We start from the raw sequence: 19,032 nt of genomic DNA, 5'->3' as shown, positions 1-19,032 counted from the left end.
GCGTCAGGTATCCTCAGACGTGAGTCCTGGGCTCACTGTGCCACTGGAATCAAGCTATCCTGGCTGAAGAGGGGTGAAACCCCGAAACTGGTCCTGGGATGCTTGTTTCTGGTCCAGGGAGGACCTGGCTTGGCAGTTTGTGCTGGACTGTTCTCATGAAGCACAGGGTCAAGAATGATTGGCATATGGCCAGGTCTAAACTGGGGTGGCATGGTGAGCAAAAGCATGATGGATTTAACCCAGATCTCTTGACTGGGGGTGAATGTTTTGATTTGTTCTGCATTGCGTCCATCAACTCTGTGTCTTTTGCTTCCTCGCCCGAAGTGCGCCAGGTATGCTCAGATGTGAGTCCTGGGCTCACTGTGCCACTGGAAACAAGCTATCCTGGCTGAAGAGGGGTGCAACCACGACACCAGTCCTAGGATGCTTGTTTCCGGTCCAGGGAGGACCTGGCTTGGCAGTTCGGGCTGGACTGTTCCCATGAGGCACAGGGTCAAGACTGATTTGCATATGGCCAGGTCTAAACTGGTGTGGCATGGTGAGCAAAAGAATGATGGATTTAACCCAGATCTCTTGACTGGGGGTGAATGTTTTGATTTGTTCTTCGTTCCATCCATCAACTGTATGTCTTTTGCTTTCTCGCCCTAAGTGCGCCAGTTATGCTCAGACGTGAGTCCTGGGCTCACTGTGCCACTGGAATCAAGCTATCCTGACAGAAGAGGGGTGAAACCCCGAAACCGGTCCTAGCATGCTTGTTTCCGGTCCAGAGAGGACCTGGTTCGCAGTTCGGGCTGGACTGTTCCCATGAGGCACAGGATCAATACTGATTTGCATATGGCCAGGTCGAAACTAGGGTGGCATGGTGAGCAAAAGAATGATGGATTTAACCTCTTCGACGCCGATGACGGAACGGTTCCGTCATGCACGTCGGTTGGGCTGTGCTTATGACGGAACCGTTCCGTCATGGCCCCGCCCGCGCTCAGAACTTTCAGCACCGCGCGGGAATCCGCGCAGCGCTGAAGAGGTTAACCCAGATCTCTTGACTGGGGGTGAATGTTTTGATTTGTTCTGCATTCCGTCCATCAACTGTGTGTCTTTTGCTTTCTCGCCCGAAGTGCGCCAGGTATGCTCAGACGTGAGTCCTGGGCTCACTCTGCCACTGGAATCAAGCTGTCCTGGCTGAAGAGGGGTGGAACCCCGAAATCGGTCCTAGGATGCTTGTTTACGGTCCAGGTAGGACATGGCTTGGCAGTTCGGGCTGGACTGTTCCCATGAGGCACAGGGTCAAGACTGATTTGCATATGGCCAGGTCTAAACTGGGGTGGCACAGTGAGCAAAAGAATGATGGATTTAATCCAGATCTCTTGACTGGAGGTGAATGTTTTGATTTGTTCTGCATTCCGTCCATCAACTGTGTGTCTTTTGCTTTCTCGCCCTAAGTGCGCCAGGTATGCTCAGACGTGAGTCCTGGGCTCACTGTGCCACTGGAATCAAGCTATCCTGGCTGAAGAGGGGTGAAACCCCAAAACTGGTCCTAGGAGGCTTTTTTCCGGTCCGGGGAGTACCTGGCTTGGCAGTTCGGGCTGGACTGTTCCCATGAGGCACAGGGTCAAGACTGATTTACATATGGCCAGGTCTAAACAGGGGTGGCATAGTGAGCAAAAGAACAATAGATTTAACCCAGATCTCTTGACTGGGGGTGAATGTTTTGATTTGTTCTGCATTCCGTCCATCAACTGTGTGTCTTTTGCTTTCTCGCCCTAAGTGCGTCAGTTATGCTCAGACGTGAGTCCTGGGCTCACTGTGCCACTGGAATCAAGCTATCCTGGCTGAAGGGGGGTGAAACCCCGAAACCGGTCCTAGGATGCTTGTTTACGGTCCAGGGAGGACCTGGCTTGGCAGTTCGGGCTGGACTGTTCCCATGAGGCACAGGGTCAAGACTGATTTGCATATGGCCAGGTCTAAAATGGGGTGGCATGGTGAGCAAACGAATGATGGATTTAATCCAGATCTCTTGACTGGGGGTGAATGTTTTGATTTGTTCTGCATTCCGTCCATCAACTGTGTGTCTTTTGCTTTCTCGCCCTAAGTGCGCCAGGTATGCTCAGACGTGAGTCCTGGGCTCACTGTGCCACTGGAATCAAGCTATCCTGGCTGAAGAGGAGTGAAACCCTGAAACCGGTCCTAGGATGCTTGTTTCCGGTCCAGGGAGGACCTGGCTTGACAGTTCGGGCTGGACTGTTCCCGTGAGGCACATGGTCAAGACTGATTTGCATATGGCTAGGTCTAAACTGGGGTGGCATGGTGAGCACAAGAATGATGGATTTAACCCAGATCTCTTGACTGGGGTTGAATGTTTTGATTTGTTCTGCATTCCGTCCATCAACTGTGTGTCTTTTGCTTTCTCGCCCGAAGTGTGCCAGATATGCTCAGACGTGAGTCCTGGGCTCACTGTGCCACTGGAATCATGCTATCCTGGCTGAAGAGGGGTGAAACCCTGAAACCGGTCCTAGGATACTTGTTTCCGGTCCAGGGAGTACCTGGCTTGGCAGTTCGGGCTGGACTGTTCCCATGAGGCACAGGGTCAAGACTGATTTGCATATGGCTAGGTCTAAACTGGGGTGCATGGTGAGCAAAAGAATGATGGATTTAACCCAGATCTCTTGACTGGGGGTGAATGTTTTGATTTGTTCTGCATTGCGTCCATCATTTGTGTGTCTTTTGCTTTCTCGCCCTAAGTGCGCCAGGTATGCTCAGACGTGAGTCCTGGGCTCACTGTGCCACTGGAATCAAGCTTTCCTGGCTGAAGAGGGGTGGAACCCCGACACCAGTCCTAGCATGCTTGTTTCCGGTCCAGAGAGGACCTGGCTTAGCAGTTCGGGCTGGACTGTTCCCATGAGGCACAGGGTCAAGACTGATTTGCATAAGGCCAGGTCTAAACTAGGGTGGCATGGTGAGTAAAAGAATGATGGATTTAACCCAGATCTCTTGACTGGGGGTGAATGTTTTGATTTGTTCTGCATTCCGTCCATCAACTGTGTGTCTTTTGTTTTCTCGCCCGAAGTGCGCCAGGTATGCTCAGACGTGAGTCCTGGGCTCACTGTCCCACTGGAATCAAGCTATCATGGCTGAAGAGGGGTGAAACCCCGAAACCGGTCCTAGGATGCTTGTTTCTGGTCCAGGGAGTACCTGGCTTGGCAGTTCGGGCTGGACTGTTCCCATGAGGCACAGGGTCAAGACTGATTTGCTTATGGCCAGGTCTAAACTGGGGTGGCATGGTGAGCAAAAGAATGATGGATTTAACCCAGATCTCTTGACTGGGGGTGAATGTTTTGATTTGTTCTGCATTCCGTCCATCAACTGTGTGTCTTTTGCTTTCTCATCCTAAGTGCGCCAGGTATGCTCAGACGTGAGTCCTGGGCTCACTGCGCCACTGGAATCAAGCTGTCCTGGCTGAAGAGGGGTGGAACCCCATAACCGGTCCTAGGATGCTTGTTTCTGGTCCAGGTAAGACCTGGCTTGGCAGTTCGGGCTGGACTGTTCCCATGAGGCACGTGGTCAAGACTGATTTGCATATGGCCAGGTCTAAACTGGGGTGGCATGGTGAGCAAAAGAATGATGGATTTAATCCAGATCTCTTGACTAGAGGTGAATGTTTTGATTTGTTCTGCATTCCGTCCATCAACTGTGTGTCTTTTGCTTTCTCGCCCTAAGTGCGTCAGTTATGCTCAGACATGACTCCTGGGCTCACTGTGGCACTGGAATCAAGCTATCCTGGCTGAAGAGGGGTGAAACCCCGAAACCGGTCCTAGCATGCTTGTTTCCGGTCCAGGGAGGACCTGGCTTGGCAGTTCGGGCTGGACTGTTCCCATGAGGCACAGGGTCAAGACTGATTTGCATATGGCTAGGTCTTAACTGGGGTGTCATGGTGAGCAAAAGAATGATGGATTTAACCCAGATCTCTTGACTGGGGGTGAATGTTTTGATTTGTTCTGCATTCCGTCCATCAACTGTGTGTCTTTTGCTTTCTCGCCCTAAGTGTGGCAGGTATGCTTAGACGTGAGTCCTGGGCTCACTGTGCCACTGGAATCAAGCTATTCTGGCTGAAGAGGGGTGAAACCCCAAAACCGGTCCTAGGATGCTTGTTTCCGGTCCAGGGAGGACCTGGCTTGGCAGTTCGGGCTGGACTGTTCCCATGAGGCACAGGGTCAAGACTGATTTGCATATGGCCAGGTCTAAACTGGGGTGGCATGGTGAGCAAAAGAATGATGGATTTAACCCAGATCTCTTGACTGGGGGTGAATGTTTTGATTTGTTCTGCATTCCATCCATCAACTGTGTGTCTTTTGCTGTCAATAACTATCGCCAGCCTTTTCGGGCCCTTAAGAGGCTGGGTGGATGAGTATAATACGTGGTATTTAGGAGCGGCGGCGGAGAGTGCACGGAAATAAGGACGGATAGTTGAATAAAGTGCGAGTGGATGGAATGCCAGATGGATGAATGGATAGCTAGATAGATGGATGTATGAATGGTTGGAAGGATGAATGGATACATGGACCAGTACTTAGGATAGACGGGTGGGCTGATAGATGCATAGGATTGGTTCTGGGACAGATGTATGTATGGATATTTGAGCGTATGACTGGATGGATCGCACAGTGCTTACCATAGGCGAGTGGGCTGATAGATGCTTAGGATAAGTGCAGGGACAGATGTATGTATGTATGTAGGTAGGAATGTATGGATGAATTGAAAGATGGTTGGATGGCGCAGTGCTTAGGATGGATGGATTCAGGGCTTTAAGTGGGCCGGGTCTGAGCACCAGCAGTTATTTTCAGGAGGCCTCGAAACGGGTCTCTATCGGGCTCTATTTTCGGCCCTTGCAAAGGCAGCCAATTTTCTTTTTTTTTTTTATTGGACTGCAGTGAGAGCATGCACATCGATGTACGCACGCTAATTTTGCTCACTACTGAGAAGTGGAGACATCATGCTAGCTGAGCCACGTTGTAGGAGGAAGGGAAATCCTTTCAAGAGCGTGTTTTCCGAACGTAGGATAATTGGAGGGGATTTTCTTAAGCACACAATGCTATTTATCTTGATGTAGACCCGCCCCTACTTGGATAGCCCACACCCCTTTAACAGGTTTGCCCCACCCCTTTTAGAGCACCCCCATTTTTTTCCCACTTAAAGCCCTGACTGCACCATAGCAACAAAGAAATGGTCCAAGCTTCCATTTAAATGTACAATGCCACCAACTTTCATAATTTGCCATCAACGCTGGCAGCCTTATACCACAGTGCAAGAGTGTCTATCAGCACGAAGATTTGTTATCCACAGAAAAGTTGTGTGATTTGCGTAGCTCTCTGCTGGAACACTCATCACCAAAACGCATTAAAACATGCAAATTTGCGAGTAAAACATATACCATACCATAAGGCGTTCATAAATGGGCCCAGTGCCACTACACCACCCTCATCCCCATTCTTGCTTAACCTTCCGAAATAAAAGAAAGATTCCCAGCAAACCTGGTAGAGCCACTACACCAATACAGAGACTTAATTTCAATAAGTGTCTGCCGGAACGCTCAGCAACAAAAGGTATTAAAACATGCAAATTTCCGGATAAAACATATACCATGCCATAGAGCACTTTATAAATGGACCCAGTGGCACTACATCATCTTTACTAGCTACACATGTGCACGTTACAAATATCCATGTTATAATCAGCAACATACCCACCTCTCCCACCCACCCACACCTGCCCTTGCTTAACCAAACGAAATCAAACAACGAGCCCCAGCATTCCCGTTAGCGCCACTATAGCCATACATACACTTAATTTCAACAGGTGTCTGCCGGAACGCTCATCAGCAAAAGGTATTGAAACCTGCAATTTTGCAAGTAAAACATGCACCATACCATAAGGCGGTTTATAAATACTCCGAGTACTACTACATCACCTCCACACCCGCCCTTGCTTAACTTTACACAATAAAACAAAGAGCCCCAGCAATCCTGGAAGCGCCGCTATAGCCATACAGAGGCTTACTATCAACACACGTCTCCCGAAACACTCATCAGCAAAACGTATAAAAACATGCAAATTTGCGGGTAAAACATATACCATGCCATAGTGCGCTTTATAAATGGTCCCTGAGGTACTACATCACCTTTAGTAGCTAGACATCTGCACGTTACTAAAGTCTGTGTTTTAATGACCAAAATATCCACCTCCCCCACCCCCACCCCCGCCCTTGCTTAACCGTACAAAATCAAACAGAAACCCCACCATTCCTAGTAGTGCCACTATACCCATAAATGGGGTTAATTTTAGCAGGTGTCTTCCGGAACACTTATCAGCAAAAAGTATTCAAACATGCAAATTTGCAGGTAAAACATAAACCATCCCATAGCACGGTTTATAAATGGGCCCAGTGGCACTACACCACCTTTACTATCTAGACATCTGTATTTTAATAAAGTCCTTTAAACACTCTGTAGAGTGTATAGCAGGGGATGGGCAGAGTAAACAAAGTTCTGATTCCCAAACTTTTGATATACCGTCCCTTTACTGTATGCAGGGCCGGACTGGGAACCAAAACCGACCCTGACAAAGTGCTCGGCTGCCCCCCCTTTGGGGGTGCGTCTGAGCTCTTTGCCAGGGCCGGTTTTCAGCCGATTTTGTTACAGGTCCGACTTTGCAGCTTTGCTGCAAAAATGGCCTTGGAACAAAACCGGCCCCCAGGGGCCCAAAACCGGCCCCCACCCGTGCGGCGCACCGGCAGATTGCCCGGTGCCCGCTACTGCCAGTCCGGCCCTGACTGTATGTATATTAAGGAAATTAAATGGAATGAAAAAAATTGACGAGTGTCTCAAAAGGGATAGTGAAGCTGAGCACCGGTGAAACCCAGACCACTTAAACACCTACGTATATTCAGCACAGGGACACAGCCTGACAATTAGTATCACTTATAATCACACGTAGTTTACTAATGTCCAGAAAGTCATACAGAAAACCTACCGAAGATTTTTATTTCTTTTTTATCTCTCACACATTCATAAAACATCTCTTATAAAGAAACACTCCCCAACCACTTCTATTTCATAAAAATAGACAATCATTAATACGTTTACTACCATATATTTTAGTATACCTACCTTTTTATTATTCACTAGTCACAAACTACTAAAACTATTAACTATACCCCAATGCAAACCAGAAACTATGTTCATATTATTTCTCAACCTATGATCAAATGATTCAAACTATACGTACATATAAGAGGAACGTATCACTTTTACGATCTCCATCTCTTCTCCATGTAATCTCCAACACTGTAGACGGCCTCACAGTACGACAACCTACCTAGACTTATATTCAAATCTACCTCTCACTGTCAAAAATTAGACCACAACCTGTCCACATAACATTTCTGGGTTTGGTTTTATCGCTTTTAACTTAATAACACATACATCTCGTACCCTTCCCCCTTCCCCACTACTTCCACAAAAAGTATAATTTGCAAATGAGGGACATTTTGTTTGTCTTGCCTTAATACATTAGCAAACCCAAATTAACGCTGTACCTCATTTTCAAAACCAAACAGTCCTTTAAAGATGACAAACTACATTTCTTCTTTGTGAAAAATTCCTAAACATATATAAAGTACTTATTTAACAACAGGTCAAACTTTATGCATATTTTATAACCGATATGAAACACCACACTTTACTAACAGTATATTATTTTGAAATAAAAAATACTTTGAAGCTTAAAAATATCACCTCAAATAATTAATCACTACTACAGAACACATAACACACCTTGTTCATTTCTACCTCACCTTTGTAGTTGGTATGCAGATTTCAAATGTCACGCACGCATGCAATTCTTTGTTTGTCACACAGTACATGTAATATACCGCTTTCATCAAGAATGGAACCAGTAATGGCACAATTTCTCTGTCGCTCCACATATAAATACATGTAAAGAACAAATCAGAATACTTCATTTCTTCATCGACATTCCAAAACTTATCTCCATTGTTTTTTTTTAAATTTTCCATCTGAAAAGCTACTTCATATTCCGCGCCACATACAGGTCAGAAATTCAGCCTATTTTATCACCACACTTTCTGGAACATTCTATGACACCGGCAGGTTAAAAGTTCATGATTTTTTTAATCGTAACGTTTTTTTTTCCAGCATATTCTGGAACATTTAACAGCACGTGCGGGTTAAAAGTTCACCATTGTTTTAAGTTCCAAATGTATCTTCCAAATGCAAGTAGCACATCTGGTTGAGCTGAGAACATTTCATCCTATCATATGGACTCCACGTTTAGACTGCCCTTTATTAACCAATGACAAACATGCTTTTTCAAGCAACTAATATGCTCCCTAGTTTTTAGTACCCAATGCTTCTTGTCTTCCAATCAATTATCGTTTTCTGTGGGGAAAAAACGATGTTTCCCTATCTTTAAACATATCTCTTCCTCTACAAAGGAACTGCATGAGCTACAGACATCTTTCCATTCCTTTCAGCCATACCTTCAAAATGCTAGTGTGGATCGTAGGACATAGCTATGTTTTCTGATGCAAGAGGAATGCAGAACAGAGACGTATTGACTTAGACCTAGGTTTACAAAATGTGGACATTAAATGGTTTTTCCCAGAGAGGATTGAAGTGGCACCAATTGTTGCCTTTGGTTAAAACCTGTTTGCATCTCCAACACCCTGACCTCATGATTGTGCATTGTGGTGGAATCGACCAAGGCACATTGACTGGGGTAGGTTTGGAAATGTTATTGAAGGACACCTTTCGACATTTGATGTTGCTTTTGCCTCAAGCTGTCTTGTATATTCCACAGAAGTGGAAATGGTCAAAACAATTTTGTCCTCAGATTGAAAAATCTAGGAAGAATGTCAACAAAGCTGTGTCTGCATACCTCGGAGACCATAGAATGGGGTTGATCTACAACAACAACATATGTTTCGATATGGCTGATATCTACAGAAGTGAAGGAGTACACTTCACAGATCAGGGAATTCGAGTTTTTCTGAATAACCTGAAGCTGTGCATCCGCACTTATATGTAGCTCCAACTAATAAACACAAGGGCTATTTTTAGAGCCGCCTTATAACTGACAACTAAGGCCCGCTATTTTAGGGTCAGGCAACGGCAACTCCCGCACCCTCGCCAAAATGTATTCTCCACACAGCTGTGGCGCAGCGGCCACACCATCTGACTTTGGAGCACAGAGCTCTCGCTTTGATCACCGACTCTAGCGACAGCTCAGGATAGCACCATGTGACTCGAGCAATAGCTCACTTAATTTCCACGCCGGCCCCCAGCGCCTTCAGACCCATACAAGTGAGTAGTTTGTACTTTACATACACCACATTGATTGGAAACTGCAGAATTGAACTTCACACTCCCTCTGTAGCACACCCCAATCACCCTACAGACGTCACACTGTTTAAAACAAAGATACCTCCTAGTATGTATGCACACATGCTAACACTACTTAGACAGGTGTGCCGCAGCAGCCAGAAAACATGAGGTCAGAGCACAGGCCTCACGGTTTAATCCCCTGCTCTGACAGCAGCTCAGCTAAGCACTATGTGACTCTAAGCAGTAGCTCACTTAATAGCTCACATAATTTCTACGCCGGCCTCCAGGGCCTTTAGACCCATAGGGGTGAGTAGTTTGCACTTTACAAATACCATATTGATTTACCTTTGCATTCCCTGTATAACACCACCTAAGCAACATATACAAGTTACCGTGTTCCAAACAAAACTTCCTCCTACTACGTATAAAATATTACTGACACTACTTGGACAGGTGTGGCACAGCGCCCAGAGCACATGACTTCACAGAATAGGACACACAGTTTAGGCTTACGGTTTCATCCCCGAGTCCAGCAGCAGCACAATTTAGCAGCATAACACTCTAGGCAATACCTCACTTAATTTCCGTACCCCGCACTTTCAGACCGGTAGGGGTAAGTAGTTCAGCACCTTTATCCCCAAGTCCAGCAGCAGCTCAGCTTATGCCCCCAGTGCCATCAGACCGGTACGAGTGAGTAGTTTGGGAGGTGGCGGTCCCTGGGGCGTGTGGGGGGCTTGAGCCCCCCCCACACAGGGTATTTATTTATTTTAAAAAGCCCCGGGGGTGGCTGTCCCCGGGGCTGCTGGGGGGCTGTGTGCGGCCCCCCTGCAATGTTAATAAAGTTGAGCCCCGGGGTGTGGTGGTCCCCGGGGCTCATGGGGGATTGGGCCTTCACTGTTTGTGCGGTACCCTGCTACTGCTACTACAAATATAAGATGGCACCTTGGAAAATCCTGCAGTAAGAAGACAGAGAGAGGTAACAGCCTTTGTTTCATCTTGCCTCACATAAAAATAAGGGCAAATGGCAAATGCACTAACTGTTGAAAGGAATCAGAATGATTGGCATATGGCCAGGTCTAAACTGGGGTGGCATGGTGAGCAAAAGAATGATGGACTTAACCCAGATCTCTTGACTGGGGGTGAATGTTTTGATTTGTTCTGCATTCCATCCATCAACTGTGTGTCTTTTGCTTTCTCGCCCTAAGTGCGCCAGGTATGCTCAGACGTGAGTCCTGGGCTCACTGTGCCACTGGAATCAAGCTATACTGGCAGAGGAGGGGTGAAACTTCGAAACCGGTCCTAGCATGCTTGTGTCCGGTCCAGAGAGGACCTGGCTTCGCAGTTTGGGATGGACTGTTCCCATGAGGCACAGGGTCAATACTGATTTGCATATGGCTAGGTCTAAACTGGGGTGGCATGGTGAGCAAAAGAATGATGGATTTAACCCAGATCTCTTGACTGGGGTTGAATGTTTTGATTTGTTCTGCATTCCATCCATCAACTGTGTGTCTTTTGCTTTCTCGCCCGAAGTGTGCCATATATGCTCAGACGTGAATCCTGGGCTCACTGTGCACCTGGAATCAAGCTATCCTGGCTGAAGAGGGGTGAAACCCTGAAACCGGTCCTAGGATGCTTGTTTCCGGTCCAGGGAGTACCTGGCTTGGCAGTTCGGGCTGGACTGTTCCCATGAGGCACAGGGTCAAGACTGATTTGCATATGGCCAGGTCTAAACTGGGGTGCATGGTGAGCAAAAGAATGATGGATTTAACCCAGATTTCTTGACTGGGGGTGAATGTTTTGATTTGTTCTGCATTCCGTCCATCAACTGTGTGTCTTTTGCTTTCTCACCCTAAGTGCACCAGGTATGCTCAGACGTGAGTCCTGGGCTCACTCTGCCACTGGAATCAAGCTGTCCTGGCTGAAGAGGGGTGGAACCCCGAAATCGGTCCTAGGATGCTTTTTTCCGGTCCAGGTAGGACCTGGCTTGGCACTTCGGGCTGGACTGTGCCCATGAGGCACAGGGTCAAGACTGATTTGCATATGGCCAGTGTAGGAGAGTAGGGTCTGCAATCCTATGATCACCCAGATTTTTTGCTTTTGCTTCATTGGTTTATGACTTTCCCCGGCTGTGGGCCTGCCAATCAGACCCACAGCCTAGCTGTTCTCTCTCGAAATTAAACACATGTACATTAGGTGCATCCACCAATTGGAACTGGGCCGCCTTGTCAGTCCCTGTCTCAGCATACCACAGGTATCCAGGGCATCGGTGTACCCAGGGCCTACCAGGGGCTGCAGCATGTGTTATGCCACCCCTGGAATGGCCGCCCAAATCTGACACAACTGGCTGCACGACAGCTGGGGCAACGTGGTGTAATCACCCGTTGCTGTAGGTGTAGTATTCCTACACCTAACCCTAAAATGGACACATGGATTCCTATCAGTCACTCCTATGGCAGGCCTTATCAATCCTGAAGGCAGAGTGCAGGGAATCATGTGGGACGGTGCTCTGGCGCGAGCTGAGCCCGTCGACGGCTTGCGGAACCAAGTCCTAATAGCCGTTCCATGGTGACGCGGGCTAACTACTTTTAAATGCATTATAATCCTCGCGGTTATTTGCTAACTTTGGCATCGCATCACCTACACATGTCGAGTAAGGTGTCATACGAATCGGAATACGAACCCCTCGCCGGTTCCGGCGACGGGGTTAGCATTCCCCCCTTTTAGAGGGGCACGACATGGAAGTAACCTTGAACCCCGGTTAAAGTTGACTCAAGCCTCAGCATCACAAAATGGATGCTGCCACCAGACACAAGTCTGACCTCCTGCTGCTGGGAGACCTTCCAGCGAGGGGAGCTTGGACAAAGGGTTTCCAGTCGAGGGCGGTGTTAGCACCATCCCAGACAGGGTTTGTGTATCCCAGGTAGGCAGGGCTGAAAGGAAGGTGATTGCCAGCGGCACCCCGGTGCTCACAGTGCATAGCCCGGCTCAAACCAGTTTCGGGGGCACACCAGCCCCTGAGCTGGGGCGAAGCCGGACAAAGGAGAGGGGTGTAACCACCCCCCTCCTGGCTCCACCCATAGGTAGAACCTAGTCACGGGCCAGCCTCTTTTCTTAGAATAAAGGTAGGAGCGAGTCCCCTTCCCAAATTGGATAATTCTGAATCTTGAACTACTTTCCACGAAAGGAACTCTTGACATTTTCTGAAGACTCTCCCTTGTGGCTAAGGAGTAGCCACCCTGCACCAGCAGGCACCACCTAAGCGCTTGCGGTTTGCTGTAAGTCTCTCCCACGGATCAAGACTGCCCAGCTCGACGAGACCCGAGGGTCCGTGGTACTCCTCTGTTGAAGGGGAGCAAGAGCCAGTCTGGAGCAACCAGACTAGTGATGAAACAAACGTGGTGCGTCGTGAAGAGGGCCACAAGCCGGTCGGCAAGTGGTCGACAACGCGGTGAACAGCAAGGACCGGAAGGGCCCCCACGCAGATCTCGGGGAGGCTGGGGAGGCAGACTTCGGTGCTGGAGCTGCTCAGGGTTAGGGCTTCTCAAACCCTAGGTGCACTCACTCGAGGGTCCCTCGGTGGGCGTGCTTAGATAAGCGTCGTGCAGGTTCTGAAGATGGCCGGTCCCGCAGGTCTCGTCACACCTACGGCTCTCAGCTGGGCTGATGAGGTAGGTAAAAGGTCAGAGATGGCAGGGAGCCATCTCTGACCTTTTACCTACCTCATCAGCCCAGCTGAGAGCCGTAGGTGTGACGAGACCTGCGGGACCGGCCATCTTCAGAACCTGCACGACGCTTATCTAAGCACGCCCACCGAGGGACCCTCGAGTGAGTGCACCTAGGGTTTGAGAAGCCCTAACCCTGAGCAGCTCCAGCACCGAAGTCTGCCTCCCCAGCCTCCCCGAGATCTGCGTGGGGGCCCTTCCGGTCCTTGCTGTTCACCGCGTTGTCGACCACTTGCCGACCGGCTTGTGGCCCTCTTCACGACGCACCACGTTTGTTTCATCACTAGTCTGGTTGCTCCAGACTGGCTCTTGCTCCCCTTCAACAGAGGAGTACCACGGACCCTCCTGGTCCACTCCAGACGCCATCTTGACTCCACCGCATGGGCTTGCCACTGCCAAGATCCGCTGCCCCATTCCTGGGCCCAGCATCATCGACAGCAGACACCTTCGTGGGACAGCTCGCCCTCCATCCTGGTCGCCGCCGCGCCTCCTGGTCCGAGGAACAGCCGAGTCCGACGTCATCCACTCACCTGGTCGAGGTGACTTCAGCCGGTACCCTCCTGGTGCCCACCCGATCTCTGGCTAGCGGTTGAGAACTGAGTCCCCTCTGCTTTCAGGTTTCCTTCATCACCGATCCAGGCTTGGATCTCGCTGAACATCGACACTGGTCGCCTGCCAGCAACTCTTCTTTCAGGCTCCTGAGACTACAACGAGGACTTCCGACATCTTGCCGAACCTTCAACCGCCGCAGCCTCTGGGCTAGGTAACTCGAGCATTTCGTTGCTCCATCGCAGGTTCGCTTTACAAGTGTCCAGTTCCTTTCCCGTTTAGTCCCACTGATCAGATCCCTCCGGCATCAGTAACTTTAGACTTTCTAACTTCACCCCTTCCACTCGCAGTGTAATGGTTCCGTGCCCTCGGGCATTTGTGTAAATTGTGCAACCAGAAGTATTTTCCTAAGAGTTTTGTATTGTGCTTAGCTCCCTGACTCATAAAGAGTCAGGGTAGTCTTGTTATAAATAAATATCCTTTATTTTCATAACAACTTGTGTGGTGTCCTTTCACTTGGTGTTCAAGGGGTATATGTGATGGTAAACAGCTGGCTTAACACGCCCTCTAGAGTTTAGCCTAAGACTGCTCGTATCCACGCTACTAGGATAGCTGGTCTATAAGGTTGACTTACAACCAATCATCAATAAGGGTTGTTTGGAATGATACACAGTGATCACTAGAATAGTGAGCACTACATATCAGGCCAACTTCTCACATTGGTGAGCAGCGGTTGGGATTTGAGCTTGCTGTTGTTTTACCACACACGTATCCTAAGAATATCGCAGTGAAAGATCACATAAGTACCCAGGTACATATAACTTAACTTAGAATACTCCGAGTTCTACTGAACCGGCTGTTGTAGTGTAACAGGGCTTAGCACACCCTGACTACAACTCTTAGCAAGGGATCAGTAGGTAAACACATAGTGTAGGTAGGTGCATCACTTACACCTCACTAGAAAAGCATGTCGGTCCACGGAGAGTCTTCGCAGACTCCCTTAGTGGTCAGTGACCCTCCACAGGTCGTGTCACGATATGCAGCTCTTAGCTTCAAGGAGATGCGACAACTGTGTGCCTCCAGGAAGCTAAACCAGGGTTCTAACCCTACCATCGCAATTCTGATAGGTCTCTTAGAGGCGTACGATGCTAGGAGGTCCTCTAACACAGGTCCCCCCAGTGCTGATGGGAACATGCCTCCCTTAGAGGGAACCCTTGGTGACCCAGACCTCGACCTCCACACAGAGGAGGAGGACGAGGAGTAGTTATCAGGAGACGAGGCAGACAAAGGTCCAGTGGTAGTCGGCAGGCTTACAAGGACCAACTTAAGCAGGCATGAGAATGGAACTGGGGGAGCCCCGGGCCCACGCTCAAGCAGGCCTAACCTTGCGAACGGACGAGCTAGGTCTCTCTCCAGAGGCTCTGGCAGATCGGTTCACACACATGTCTCTCAGGCATCTTCTCAGAGAGGAATGACGTCCCCTCAGAGAAGGGAGCATGAAGCGAAGATGAGGGAAGTCAATCTGAGGATCGAGCGGGAAGAACTTGCCCTCGCCAAAGAAAGACTTGCCCTGGCCCGAGAGCAGAAATTGAGTGGGTTAGATCCCACTGGTGGCAGCATTCTCAATAGAGAGAAAGACAGGGGTATAGACATTAGACACCTGAGTAAAATAGTGCCCCCCTTTAAACAAGGGGACGACATCCACAAGTGGATAACTGCCTTGGAGAGGGCCTGCACTGTCCAGTGCGTCCCCCCAAGTCAGTGGGCAGCTATACTGTGGCTTTCCTTTGAAGGTAAAGGAAGGGACAAGCTCCTCACTACTAGAGCTGAGGATGCTAACAACTACCAAGTCCTGAAGAACACACTGATTGATGGGTTCGGCTTAACCACGGAACAGTACCGGGTGCTGTTCCGGGACACCCAGAAAATTCAGTCTCAGGATTGGACTGACTTTGTCGATTGTGCCACTAAGGCTTTGGAAGGCTGGTTGCTGGGTAGCAAGGTTACTGATTACACAGGATTGTACAATCTTATCATGCGAGAACAGATTTTAAACAACTGTCAGAACCAATTGTTGCATCAGCACCTTGTCGACTCGGATCTGACCTCTCCCTAAGAATTGGGAAAGAAGGCAGACAGATGGGTCAGAACAAGGGTCAAGCAGAACCAGAACCAGAACCAGGGTGGTCAGAAGAAAGCAGACCAGAAGGGCAGTAACAAGAACGAACAAAATGACCAGAAGTCTTCGACAGGTCCCCAACAAACCAAAGAGGGTGGGGGTCAGGCTTCACAGAAGAAGAAGACTCAAGAAGGCCAGTCAAAAAGGTGGTGCCAATACTGTAAAAGTAAGACTCACTGGTTTAGTGAGTGCACCAAGAAAGGAGGGCAAACTCCTACCACTGCAGCCCCTAAGGCACCTGCACCCCCTAGTACAGTCAGCAGTGGTAGTGCGCCTCCCAAGGCATTAGTTGGGTTAACCTTGGGAACCGAGGGGAGTGACGACTTAGTCGGCACGCTCACTCAGGCCGTCCTTGTCTGTACAGGGGATATGGATATGTCCCCTGATGCCAGTCCCAATACTTTGGGCAAATACAGACAGACACCTTTGATTAATGGAAAAGTGGCTCAGGCCTACAGGGACACTTGTGCCAGTGTCACCATGGTGACGCCTAACTTTGTGGACCCTGGACAGATCCTGCTAGGTACCAGTTACCTAGTGACCAATGCCAGCAACGTCACTACCAATCACAGTATGGCAGTTGTTGATTTCTCCTGGGGAGGGGTAAGTGGCCCGAAAAAGGTTGTGGTTAGTTCAGACCTCCCCGTAGAATGTCTGTTGGGCAATGATTTGGAAACGTCACAATGGTCAGAAGTGGAGCAGAGGACTCACATGGAAATGTTAGGCTTGCCAGCACATGTCCTTGCTGTGACCAGGTCACAGGCCAAAAGGTGCCCCACTAAACAGGTGCTGGATCCTGGAAGAACGGACCAGACACCTTCCAAGAAGAGGAGCAGTAAGGGTAAGGCTTCGCCTTCCCCCTTGCCCCAGGTCATGGATCAAGTCTCTGAGGAGGCTGACCTTAAAGAACTGAGGGAAACTGAGCCGCAAGAGCTTGAACCTGGTCAGGTTGAGTTTCTGGGCTCAGGGGGACCCTCCAGGGAAGACCTGGGGAAGGCGCAGTTAGACTGCCCCTCACTTGAACCCCTCAGACAGCAGGCTGCTGCTGAGGCTGCAGGGAACGCCACAGGTACCCACAAGGTGTACTGGGACGATGGACTCCTGTACTCCGAGGCAAGAGACCCCAAACCTGGTGCGACCAGGAGGCTGGTCATCCCCTTGTCTCTGAGAGGTTTCCTTCTTACCTTGGCCCACGAGATTCCCCTTGCAGGTCACTTAGGCCAGAATAAGACTTGGGACAGAATTGTTCCACACTTTCACTGGCCCCACATGTCCGAAGATACGAAGGAGTTTTGCCGCTCCTGTGTCACTTGCCAAGCCAGCGGTAAGTCAGGTGGCACGACAAAGGCCCCCCTCATACCACTACCGGTGGTGGGGGTACCCTTTGAACGAGTGGGGATCGACATTGTCGGACCAATGGAACCCCAGACAGCATCAGGGCACAAGTTTATACTGGTGGTGGTGGACCACGCCACTAGGTATCCTGAAGCTATTCCACTTAGGACCACTACAGCCCCTGTGGTGGCACGGGCCCTACTTGGAGTGTTCTCCAGAGTGGGCTTCCCTAAGGAGGTCGTCTCAGACAGAGGTGCAAACTTCATGTCGGGATATCTGACTGCAATGTGGAAGGAGTGTGGTGTCAACTACAAGTTCACAACACCCTATCACCCACAATGCAATGGGCTTGTTGAGAGATTCAACAGGACCCTAAAAGGGATGATTCACGGACTACCTGAAAAGCTTCGGCGAAGATGGGATGTCCTGATACCCTGCCTCTTGTTCGCCTACAGAGAGGTCCCGCAGAAGGGGGTTGGCTACAGCCCTTTTGAGCTTCTGTTCGGACATCCTGTAAGGGGACCCCTTTGTTTGGTAAAGGAAGGATGGGAGAGACCTCTCAGAAAGTCGGCATCGAACATTGTGGACTATGTACTCGGTCTCCGCTCGCGGATGGCGGAGTACATGGAAAAGGCGTCTAAAAATCTTGAGGCGAGCCAAGAATTACAGAAAGCTTGGCACGACCAAAAGGCTGTCCTGACTGTGTACCAGCCTGGACAGAAGGTGTGGGTGCTGGAGCCAGTGGCCTCAGCAGCACTCAAAGACAAATGGTCTGGGCCCCACACGATCATTGAGCAAAAGGGAGAGGTCACCTACTTGGTAGACCTGGGAACTCCCCGGAGCCCCCACAGGGTGCTCCATGTAAACAGGCTCAAGGCATATGTCGACAGGGAGGGCATGGGCTTGCTCATGGCCACAGATGAGGGACAGGAGGAGGAGAGTGATCCTCTCCCGGACCTGCTCTCTCAGAACCCTGACGATGGGTCAGTAGATGGTGTTGTCTTTTGTGGCAGCCTCTCTGGACATCAACAAAAGGATTGTAAACAGGTTCTTCAATCCTTTCGACATATGTTCTCTCTGACGCCCAGTCAGACCAATTGGTGTACCCATGAGGTCGACACTGGGGACAGTCTGCCCGTAAAGAGTAAAATCTATCGGCAACCTGATCATGTCAGAGACTGCATCAAGACGGAGGTGCAGAAAATGTTGGAGCTGGGAGTCATTGAACCCTCGGACAGCCCCTGGGCTAGTCCCGCAGTTCTCGTGCCGAAACCTCACACCCAGGGCGGTAAGAAAGAGATGAGGTTTTGCGTGGACTACAGAGGTCTCAATGCAGTCACTAAGACTGACGCCCACCCAATACCAAGAGCAGACGAACTTATCGACCGGTTGGCGTCGGCCAGCTACTTAAGTACGTTTGACCTGACAGCTGGGTATTGGCAAATCAGGCTAGCTGAGGAGGCCAAGCCCAAAACAGCATTTTCTACCCCGGGTGGGCATTATCAGTTCGTGGTAATGCCCTTTGGTTTGAAAAATGCACCTGCCACCTTCCAAAGGCTGGTGAATCGAGTTCTCACTGGGTTGGACGACTTCTGCGCGGCGTATCTGGACGATATAGCGCTGTCTTTAGCTCCACCTGGGAGGATCACCTGGTCCACCTGAGGAAAGTGTTAGAGGCCCTGCAAAAGGCAGGCCTCACTATCAAGGCCACTAAGTGCCAGATAGGGCAGACACAGGTTGTATACCTGGGCCACCTTGTAGGTGGAGGCCAGGTTCAACCATTGGAGAGCAAAATACAGGCCATCCAGGACTGGGCTCCTCCAACCACCCAGACTCAGATTCGAGCTTTCTT

This window comes from Triturus cristatus, chromosome 6 (genome assembly GCF_964204655.1).
Source record: "Triturus cristatus chromosome 6, aTriCri1.1, whole genome shotgun sequence".
NCBI classification, from domain to species: domain Eukaryota; kingdom Metazoa; phylum Chordata; class Amphibia; order Caudata; family Salamandridae; genus Triturus; species Triturus cristatus.
The sequence above is the reverse complement of the archived record's forward strand: the minus strand, read 5'-3'. Positions refer to the sequence as shown.